Source organism: Podarcis liolepis, assembly GCF_965112155.1.
Source record: "Podarcis liolepis genome assembly, chromosome: 7".
Taxonomy (NCBI): domain Eukaryota; kingdom Metazoa; phylum Chordata; class Lepidosauria; order Squamata; family Lacertidae; genus Podarcis; species Podarcis liolepis.
In genome coordinates, this window is record NC_139561.1 from 50147222 (window position 1) to 50159326 (window position 12105).

Below are 12105 nucleotides of genomic sequence, written 5' to 3' on the forward strand. Positions count from 1 at the left end.
CTAGCATATGACTCTATATAGAGCACATTGCTTTAGAGCATGGATAACTGAAGCTATGCTATGGGCATAAGCACTCCTGACCGCAGAAGCTATTTAAGTCTCATCCTACAAGCTGGAATCAAGAACTACTCCTATACTACAAGCAGGTTCCTTCAGGAGGAGTGCAACCTTCCTAGGACAGGTCATAGCATAATTCCAAGACATTGGAACCACCCACCTATAGCACCTTCACTGGTCCCCATATAGCCATTCACTGCTTCCAGGCACTGGTCCAACACTCAGATGGAATGGAGAGAGTGGGTGGGGCAAGATGCATGTTGTCAACATACTGGTGATTCCATGATCAGTATCTGATTGGTTCACATATGACTGGTTCACATATTGATTCAAGAATGTGAATTAGGTAGTTTCTCAAAAAAAAAAAATCAAAATAATTTTTCTCCTTATTATGCTGCTATCATTTTTTGAAATCACACACACACACACACACACACACACACACACACACACACATGTCTTCCCTGGTCCTATGCTTCAATTGCTCCCTCCATGACTGAGAGATGGGGTCAGGTTTTATTCTTATGTTCTTGCTGACAGTCAGAGTGTACAGGGCCTTTGTCATCCTTAGATCTCTTGCTAATTATGCTGTTTTAAATGTGCATTTTATATTTCACTTCATAATGTTTTATTCCAAAATCTTTAAGATAATATTGCAGTTTCCTGTTAATTATGTTGCTTTGAATGTATACTTTATATTCGACTTCCTTCAGTCATATTTTATTCTGGATTGTTTTATGTTTTAACATGGGTTGTAAAGCGCTCTGATATTTTTTCCTTAAAAATATACAGTGATAAAGAAATGAGATGACTCATAATAATAATGAAAAGAATTATAATAAAAAAAGAAAAACATTGTAAACATTCTGAGTGAAATGCCAATAAATACAAGGAAAAGTGCCATCAATTTGATTTTAATTAATTTTTATAATGAAATGTTTTTAGAATGTTGGATTATTTGATTGTTGTTAGCCGCCCTGAGCCCAACTTCAGCTGGGGAGGGCAGGATATAAATAAAATGTATTATTATTATGATGTTTGTGACATTCAAGGAAAGTGCAAAGCAGGCCTGGTGAGGGATGTGACTTGGGGCCATGTGTGGCATGAGGAGAGTCTACCTGAGGGCCAGGTAGAGAGGCCTGGATGACATCATTTGGCCTGCAAGCCTGAGGTTCCATGTACCTGATGTATGATATAAGGAATGTTGGCCTTAAAGAGATTCACTATCAGAAAGTTTGAGAAGTCTCCAACCGTGACATACTTCCACTTTTAATTGAGTGCCAGACACATATGCTGGAACTAATCAGCTACAAGTGAATGAGTTGGGACTTGAGACATTTCCCACATGGCAACTCTCCTTTAATGAACTTCCAGTTATATTGAATTGCACCTTTCTTTTCTTCCTGGTGCTACTTTATGTTCTCCCTGCCCTTCATTTTGTTTCTTTGTATTTCTTGGAATCACATTGCATTCAGCTTCCATAATATATTCTCTCCCTTTCCACTTCACTCCCCGTACAGCACATTGGGCTTCTTCGTATGATAGATGCTCTATGAAAATAAATTGCATTGGTTTGGGAGTTCTGAAATCTTCAGGGCACAATTCTTTTTCAATGACTCAGAAATCCGGCCTTGAAATTATGAATCATCATAGATACATTTTTTCCCAAGGCAATACGCATCCCTTTAATTACTTCCATAACACTTTATCTGAGCCATTCGAAAATATAAAGCTAAGATGTGCTCTCCTACTACCTCTCGCCTCTTTTCTCTTTGGTCTGGTGCAATTCTAGACTAGCTCTGCAAGGCTGATTCCGGATTCCATTAGTGGCTTTGATTCAGGGTAAATCATATCTTTTAAAGTCACAGAGCTTCACATCTCAGAACTGTACAACATGTTGTAAAATTCTTTGCAAACTTTATTCTGTGGAATATATATTTTCCACTTTAGTCCCCCTGTGCATTAACTTCTTGTTGCAAGCACATTGCAAGAGAGGTGGATTTAAAATGATTTTTTTTATTTAACATATTCAGACAAGAAAGCATGGTGTGCGTAGCCCAGATGCTGTTTTTATTAACCTATAGATCACAGTATCACATGGACCAATAAAATGGGAGATGAGAAAGTTGCTCATTCTTTTTCTGCAGGAGCCCTACCCCCCAAAAGAAGGAAAAACCTTACCCTTTACTTCATGGGTGGCCAATAGAAGCTGGTCAGTGGGACAAATAATTATCTCCTCCATCTTCTGTGGACCAAGTTTGACAGTGGAATGGAGCTGCTAACCTGTTAATCATCTATGTCATGATGATGTCAGGACTGGCAATCCCTGCTGTAAGTGCTTCAGAGTTGAAAAGCTTTATCTAGATCATGTTTGGTATAGTATCTGGTTGGGAGGTTTTTAACAGCTGTATAGCCTGCAAGTCTATTATCACTGAACATGCTCATTAAATGTCACTATTTGAACAATTAATATTTAATTTGCTGTAGGCTATTTTGATAAATGTTAATTAAATATCTACAATTTTTTTACAAAGAATATACTAATATGAAAAAGGCATTTCTTGATTCTTCTGATTTCTGAGCTAATTACATGACTATTTGATCTATCTTCCAAATACCCAATAGGTTCTTCCTGAACAATCATTTTTATTTTTATTTAACAGGATCTTAGGTTGGTAGATTGGAAATAAAGTATGTCACTGGAAGAAATTAAAAAATGGTAGAAATATTTTAATGGTGATTAAAGAGATGACTGATTGAGTTGATTAATTCCAGTACCGTTTGAGCAATTCAAGACACAGGGGTGTGAATTCTGTTTTTCAAGCACCTATAGTACATATCCATTGCAAGTACTCAATTGCAACAGCATGTATTCCAGATGGGGAGAACTCCTAATGAGAATCTCAAAATGGGGCTAAAAAGATCCCTGAACCATTTCCCCCATACTCAAGTTATTCATAACCTAATTCTAGGCCAGTTCGGATCCTGTTGAGCCTCCGGGCTGTTTTCTAGAAAAGTCATTTCCCTCCAAAAAGTTCCTGTACCTCCAATAGTTCAATGCAAGGCAGAAATTTAGGGCCACTGGCAGACATGTTTTTGCTGCCTGTAGGATAAGGTGGCATTCTACTCCATTCCACATATATAAACCAACTGGAGTGGTGGCTGAATCTACTTTGGCAAGATGACAGTGTCCTATGCCTCTTCTGAAGCACTAAACTAGTTCAGCGGACGGAGGGAAAACAAGCGACAGCAGGGGGAAATGACTGGAGGAGAAACCTGAGGGCTTCCTCCATTGCACCCCAAGCATTAGTCAGTAGAGCATGAGACTCTTAATCTCAGGATTGTGGGTTCAAGCCCCATGTTGAGCAAATGATTCCTGCATTGCAGGGTGCTGGACTAGAGGACCCTTGTGGTCCCTTCCATCTATACAATTATATGATTCTATCTGCCACCTGCCTAGGACTTGTTGATCAGAAGGTTGGCGGTTCGATCCCCATGATGGGGTGAGCTCCCGTTGCTCGGTCCCTGCTCCTGCCAACCTAGCAGTTCAAAAGCATGTCAAAGTGCAAGTAGATAAATAGGTACCACTCTGACGGGAAAGTAAACGGCATTTCCGTGCGCTGCTCTGGTTCGCCAGAAGTGGCTTAGTCCTGCTGGCTGTATGCTGGCTCCCTCGGCTAATAAAGCAAGATGAGCGCTGCAACCCAGGAGTTGACCATGACTGGACCTAATGTTCAGGGGTCCCTTTACCTTTTTATCTGCCACCTGAGGCAGTTGCTTCACTTTGCCTAATGGCAGGGCCAACCATGTCTGCTGTGGAGTTCACTCTTGCAGGAGGTAGTGCTGACCATGAACTTCAATGGCTTTTAAAGAGGATTGACAAATTCATGGAGGATAAGGCTATCTGCCTCCACTGTCAGAGGCAGTTCCTGGAAAATGTTTGACAAGAGAGTGCTGTTGCCCTCCAACTCTGCTTTCTAGCCTTCCCACAGGGATCTGCTTGGCTACTGTGAGTACAGGAAGCTGGACTAGATGGGCCACTGGCCTGATCCTGCAGGATTTTCTTCTGTTTTTAACAATGGCATTGGAAACCATCTTTCTCCCCACTATAGCCCCAAAGGCTTCTCCAGCCCCACTTCCCCTGGTGCACACTCATCAGTATCCTACAAGTCTGTGACACCATGTCTTCACACCTTTGCCCTTGACCTCACTTCCTTCTGTAATTGTTCCAGATGTGCCTTCCTCTTTCCACCATCGCTGGTGCATGAACAAAGTGGAGGCAGGGCATCGAGATAGTGGAGGGACAGGGGACATGGAGGTATGTGGGGGACAGCTTCATTTAATACCTGTTTTAAATTTTAATACAAGTTGGGAAATCCTTCTTTGGGGTGCAATTCTTCTTTCTTGTTGGAACAAACATAATAAATCTACCAAGATTTGTCTTTTCCAACCCAGGCAGTAGCATTTGGGTAAATGGGGCAGCTGTTTACCTTTCCATCACCACAAGGTGTCCCAGGAGGTAAAGGGGTGGGGTTGTGGCAAGTTCAGCGTGGTGCAAATGCACTGGTAGGAGCTTGACATCCCATTTGCACCACACCAACCTTGCTATTGTCTCACCCTCTTGGTATGCCACAGTGTTGACAGTCATGGGAGGTCATGCAAGCAATACCACCATTCCAACTGCTACTGAAACCTGGAAACAAGAATGTTGGCAGAATCACTACATGTAAGTACTCATATACTTCCTTGGCAATCTATCCAGAAGACATTTGCATTTCAAGGAGTTAGTGAAGAGAAACAGATAAGGATCCTCATATCAGGTTCACTTCAGAATGCTTGTGTGAATCAAAACATGAACACTTTGCTCCAGCTACCAGCTCCTTCTGTTCATTTGTATTCAATTCACCTCCACATATTGCCAACATGCACATTGTACATGCACATTGATAAACGAAACAAAAGAACAATGACAATGGAAAACAACAGCCATTCTTAATACTGATCTGCACATGACTACAACACAATTCTTTTTGTGTGGTGTTTCACTGATGTGCCCATAGCTCCTGCACATCAGTAAAATAGCACACATACCACATTGGATTGTATCCAATGCTGCCTCTTTCATTCACAGAAAAATAATTGATGTATTATCAAGTGTGGGGAAATTCTGGCCATCCAGCTATTGCCAATCTACAGCTCCTATCATCTCTGGCCTTTAGCTATGCTTGCTGATGGGAGTTCTAGTTCAACAACATTAAGAGGGCCAAAGGTACCCCACACTGCTAACAGAAGAGGAGGGGAGTCATTTTGCAGCCCCATATGCCACCTTCCACACCATTCTGAAAGGTCTTCTAACATTCTGAAGCAAAGACTTTGGCATGCAGGGAGAGGGAGGAATTGTCCCAGAAAATTGTCTCCCTCCCTCTGCTGTGAAAGTGGAGGCATCTGCTAGATCAAAATCTATTGCACAGTTGGCTTCAACCCTCTTGTTACTGTTGCACATATGGTCACACTGAGGTTGCTTTGTTCCAGAGCCATATCGATGAATAGTGGCAATGCAGAGGAAATAAACAAATGAACTGAAAGCTAGCCACACAATGTGTGCAATACTTTGTGCCAAATTGGGAAATATAAAAGAGATTAATGGAGGATTCCTAATGTCTTGGTTCTGCTTTGGAAACATGACCAGGTTATTCAAAACTCCATGATCTACAGAGAAATTAAGATAAGGAAAATTTGGGGAGCATCCTGAAGTATGAACTGATTTGAAACTGTTCATTGCTGTAGATAGGCCCCAGATATGGATTCTGATGAACAGAGCTTTTGGTAGGTGACTACAGTTGATCCCCACTGCCTTATAAGAGGCATCCTTTGACATATGGAAGGGGAACAGTCACCTCATATAAAGGTTCCTTGTGTTTCAAATGATTATATCTTTCAAGGATAATAGGGAGAATATAAAAGAAAACAATAAAAAAGCAGGGATGGAATGTGAAAAGATAAAGATAAATCCAACCAAACCATGCAAGTTAGCTGTTATCGGTGGCTGTGAACTCAAAGAGAGTGCCTGTTAATGACTGGAGATAACATTTTAATACAAAGAAGGAAATCGAATTTTGAGAATACAGCAAGATAGTTGGGAGTGCTCTTATTTTGAGAATACAGAGAGAGGCAAAAGGGGGAAATGACAAGCCCTTTGATGTGTTTCACACATTGCTGAGATTTACAACCAAATCAGCAGTATAGCATTCCTAGTTTTAAAAATGTAAATAGCAGCCATGGGAGGGGTGAGGGTACCATGACAAGAAGGTGGAGAGGGTCATTTTACACCCTTTCCACTCTCCATAGAGTTCATAAAATCCTTCCACCTGAAGCTGCTATTGGTATAGGGAAAGAAACTTCCACTGAAACAAATTGCGTCATCACTCCCAATGTAAACAGCATTATGAGAATGTTACAGTGGGTCTATTCACCAGAACTGAGCTGATTTCTGGGAATCTGGGTTTTGGCCAAGGCAGACCAGATTGACCCTGGTTGGGGTACCTAGAGCAATCCAAAGCTCTTAGGGAGTGAGAAATTGAGCAAGAAGGTTGCAGACGTCTGCTTCACCAGTGTGTTCCATGCAGGGAATGTACTAGGGAAACAGACCCCGCCATGAGTGACTCCTCCACTGACCATCTGGAAAGCTCCACAAAGGGAAGACACTTGCATAACAGCACCCTGCAGGACTGACTCCCCCACTCAGTAGCTGGTCAGTGGAGGATTCAATTCTACTATATGCTGAATGGGTTTGTTTCTCCTGCTTCTCCTTCCCAGTCCCAACCATATGTTCAATTAGAATTTTTAAAAAAACCCTGTTTAAACATTAGCCATCTCCTCATATTGTTTCAAGGCCAGATCTTGGTCTGATGTTCCCTGGATCAACTGGGGAGTAGGGCTGTGCAGAGCCCTATGGCTCTGTGAATCCCTCCGAGTCTCCCATGGCTGCTATGTGAGGATAGGTGAGAAATGTGATTTGGATTTCTTTTAAAGACAAAGGTACCTAATTCACACTTTCCAGAACAATCTGCAAACTGAACCATAGCCGTCCTTCAAAGCTCACACTTCTCAAAATTTTGCTGTGCTGTGCAAGTTCTCCAACCAAGATGCTTACAATTGGCTAAATTATGCAAAAAATAATAATTAGTAAAAGTATATTAGAAAAGTAACATACAAAATGTTAGGGGAATCTGGTTCCCTACAGCAATGTGAGTGGTTGCTCAGGCATTGGTAGCACTAACTGACCCCACATGGGGACAGCTCTGACATTCGCACCCCCTGCGAAGTCAGCAAGGGTAAGTCACCCGAGGAGAGAGACAGGACTGGGAACCATGCCTCACCTCTCCCCAGAATGCTCCCAGGGGCTCTTGTGTGGTCCTAGCCCCTTGCCAGGGGGTTTCGGACAAAAGCATGGTAAGCCCCTGGGTTCCTTTAACGGAAAACCCTTGAAGCAGCAGCAGCAACACATACCCCTCCACCAACCAATTCCCAAACCAATGCCTAACCGCAACCTTACAAGTTGTGACGATTTGCTATGCAGTAGGCAAAAACCAAATGGCACCAGGCAATCAGCCAAATGGACAAAATTCCTACCGGGCCCCTGCCCCAAAGCAGACGACCCCATGATAGGCATAGCAAGGTCAAGCAAACAGCCTAACATTAGGGAAGGGAGGGCGGGTCATCCGAAGCACGCAGCGAAAAGAGGAAGTTCGTCGCTGCGTGCAATGTATTTAACAAATAGGGCTGTCAATCAATAAATGGCAACATATAAATTTCCCCAGTAACAGCCCGCCCCTGCTTAAAAGAATGGCCAAACCTTTTGCCTAGCAACAGTGAGGTGTCTCGTCATCCCCCACCGCAACACGGTCATCCATGAGAACACGCTTTATAGTTTTACTTCCCCAAAGTTTCCCTACAAGGCAACAATGACTCCTCACTCCCTGCCTCAGTTTACCGTCTGAACCACATCTTCTTCCTGTCTCAGTTTTCCTCCCCCAGAGTTTCACCCTCTGACCACAGATCTCCCTTCTCCATGCCTCAGTTTTCTTCCTCAATACTTCCCTGTGTGTTCTTTGTTTTTTACCTCCCCAAACCTCCTTCTCTCCCATACCCACAAAAATGCAACAATAAATCTCCTTTTCCTCTTTCTCAGCCTGTTCCCATTTCTCTCACACAGAAAAAAACTTCCCATGGTGTAAAGAGAGAAAGATCTGCTCCTCATGGCAGATCATGGTGGTGCCTCCCCATCCCATGTTCCCCCTCCTGAGGTCTTCCTTCAGGCCATGTGCTGGATTTCTGCAAGGGCCAGATTCCAAATATCTGCTTGGTCTATGTTCTTCTTATGCTGTCTAGTGGCTCAGAGTACCACGGCAGTGTGTTGACAGACCAGTGCAAATATTACAGAAAGAGATAAGGGGGGGGGAATGTGTATATTAGAAACTGCACTAAAATACTGATGAATTTCCATGAGGGATAACAATAATAATAAAAGCAGCAGCAAACTGATGTGGAGATATGGGGATTAGAACATAAGACTGAAAAAATGAGAACCAGTTCACTGGAACCTTTAGCTTTTAATTATGATATCTTTTCCTGCCCAAGCTTGGTATGTAATGGCTATGGGGAAATGATGGCATGGACCACATGCTACAAGACCACAGAGTACGCGTGCATCACAGAATCGTAGAGTTGGAAGGGACCAATAGGATCATCTAGTCCAACCTCCTGCAATGCAGGAATCTTATTGCCAATGTAGTGCTCAAACCCACGACCCTGAAATTGAAGGTCTAACGCTCTATCAGATTGCAGCCTTTGTATTCTTCTTGTGCTTCCATAAAACGGCATTCAACAAATAGTAAACAATTATCAATTTGAGCAGGCAAGTGTTTAAAAGTATTTGCTTTATAGATCACAGCTATAATACTCCTTGAAATTTTTTATTGAAGAGTTCCAGAGAGAAAGGAAAGATGCTATTAGCTGTTTTAAATGGTGTGTATAATATGTTGGTGCAATATTATATGCTGATTTAATAAGGCACTGTTTCGTCATTTGGCTTCTAGCATGCAGAACACTAGATTATGTTTTCCATTTGTTTGTGATCAACAGCACTGTTCCTAACCTAATCACAAAAATCTAGCCGGCTACAATTACTGTTTAATTTGCCACAAACCCCAGAGTTGTTTTATTTGCATAAGTAAAACAGTTCTCTGAAGCATAATAAATTTTTCAGATAGATGAAAGAGTCGACAGAAAGAGAAATGAAGGCAAATGCTGCTTGTGCACTGTTAGATGAAGAGCTCAATGGAACCAGCCAAGTGTTAAATGATGGCACAAATATTTGCATCCATTATCGTTTGGGATAAAACTTAACAGCACATCACGAGGAATGAAGGAGCTGGGAATCATCGGAGGCATGATGGCTGAAATGGCTTGTTGGGAAATTGATATACTGAGCAATGAACAATTCCCTGCCCTACTTTTGTTCACTTAAGTTTTTAAAGCTCCCTCACATATCTTAAGGCCTAAGAAATATGAAGGTTGCTCAAGCTGTTAGAAGGGTGATCGTGACCTGCTCAAACTCTACCACTTGTAGCTCTGGAGGGGTAGGAGAGATATTATTGAATGTGAGTGTCATGTTTTAGTCACCCATTCAAAGATGAGTCTGACTGAAAAGGAGCGCTTAGGCCTAAATACTTTATTTGAGTGACTTCCATCCCAGTGTGGATGGTCATTGCCATTAGCATCCATCTGTCTTGGGAGACAATGGAGGATTGCGCTTTGGGGGGTGACGTCAAACTGTACAGCCACCTGCTGTGGCTGTACAGACCAATGTGGGAGAGACATGTTTTGTTGCAGCTGGGGCAGATGAAGATGTCTGCTTGTGCTGATGCAGATGCACGATGGCATTTCTTCTTTCTGAACTCTTCCCAGTGGTCATTCCTCCTCTGGTCACTGCTATGGACATACAACCTGACTGTCTTTCTCCAGGCACTGTGATCCTCTGCAAGGGATTCCCACATGGCAGGGTTGATATTGAAAGCCTTCATGTCACATTTGCAGACATCTTTGTAACACAGAGTTGGCCTGCCAACAGGCCAGGTGACTGAAGCCAGCTCTCCATAGAGCACATTCTTGGGGATCCTGCAAACTTACATTCTGTGGACATGGCCAAATCAGCATATACCTTGATGAAACAGAACATGCTGAGAAATGTGGGTTTGGGATAGCCCATCTTTATTTGAAACTCTGTCCTTCCATGTGATACCCAAACCTTCCTGACACAGTACATGTGGAAGGCATTGAGGCATCGCTCCTGATGGTTGTAAGTTGCCCATGACTCATTTCCATAAAGCAGCATGGTAGACCTTCATTTTGGTATTGGTCATTAGAATCACATTCTCCTATACCCTTTTGGAGAGGCAAGCCATTGCCATAGCTGCCTTGCCAATATACTTGTTCAGCTTAGCATTGATGGAGAGTTTGCTGGTGGAACCCAGGTAGACAAAATTATTTGCTACCTCCAGTGTGTGGTCCCCAATTATGATATGTGGAAAGCTGGTGACGTCCTGACCCAGGACACCAGTCTTTGTCAGGCTGATGGGTTTGGGCAAAGCAGCTGAGTCTCTATAGAGCTTCCTCAGAGTGCACTGTCAACCTACTACACTTTGTCTTGGCATGGAGGTTGTGTCCTTCTATGATAACATGTCCAATTTGACAACTTATCCTCAGACTCCTTCCCTATAAAGAGCAGTGTAAAAGAAGCCTGTGTTCTCGCCCCAACTCTGTTTAGCATATTCTTCGCCTTGTTACTCTCATATGCCTTCAGCTGGACTGAAGATGTTGTGTAATCCTTCCACCCAAGGTGACGGGGTGGGAGCTAGCTAAGCCTGGCAGGGCAGCTTACTCTATGGTCTTATAGAGTCATGCATGCATAATTAGAGTCAAGCATGTTGGTTATATAGAGTTGATTTCTCTCACAGCTTTTATGTCTGTTTTTAATATTTCTAAGTCACATTGATAAATTTTGGAGGGGGGAAATAACTAACAACAATAGCAGTTCCCAACATCATGGCCAATAAGATGATGGGAACTGCTATCCCAAACATATGGAGTGCATCAGTTTAAGAAAGATTGCTTTAGGATACCACCACAAGGAGCTTATCTGTTGTTTTAACTGATACACAGTGCAATCCTGTGAATCAACAGAAATAAGTGAAATTGTTTTCGACACGGCTTGCTCCCTTGTGTTTAGGATCACAGCTAGTTTTCTTTCAGGGTCCATGGCTGTTCTTTCAGTCATAGGGCTATCAAGCACCCAGTGTCTATTGTGTGGCTTTATGTCCAGTCCATGCAAAGAAGTCCTGGAGAACAGGAAGCAGAGCTCATGAAATTCCTATTCCAACTTAGTTATATGATGTCTGAAGCCAGCTTCACTCAACACTAATTCTGAACAGGCCAGTTTAACTCTGGCTTTGCAGTTAGGAAGGATTTGGACCAAGATCACTATCTAACTCTAAATCTCTGTTACAATAAATGGTCTCACACAAAAGATAAATGGGAGTGCTGTCCTTTTTTGTTCAGACCATGGCATTGACTTCCTTATGTATTTACAGCTTTCTCCTGCAATAGTAGAATCTGGTGTTCCTGAGTGATAACAGCAGGCTTAACTCCAGGACCATCTCATATTCTCTTTGCAAAAGGATGAGGCCTTCCCAGTCTCCGCAGCTGCCCATCTATAGACTAAAACGGATGGTTTCTTTCTTTTCTTTTTCTGTGCAATGCTAAGGAGCTAATCAAGATCCCCACATGCCTTAGAAATTGTGGCAGTTATACCTACCAGATGTTTGTTTCTTCTGTGAATCCCCTGGTCGGCAAAGATGATTGTTGTTCCGGGAAAGCAAGGTCAAAGCAAGCTAGCTTTACATTTCATTCTGAAAGCGATGAGATTTGTGGTCATTCTAATCCCTTCTGGGAGTGAAGCTCTGCAGTGTTCCTTTTCAATGTGCTAAA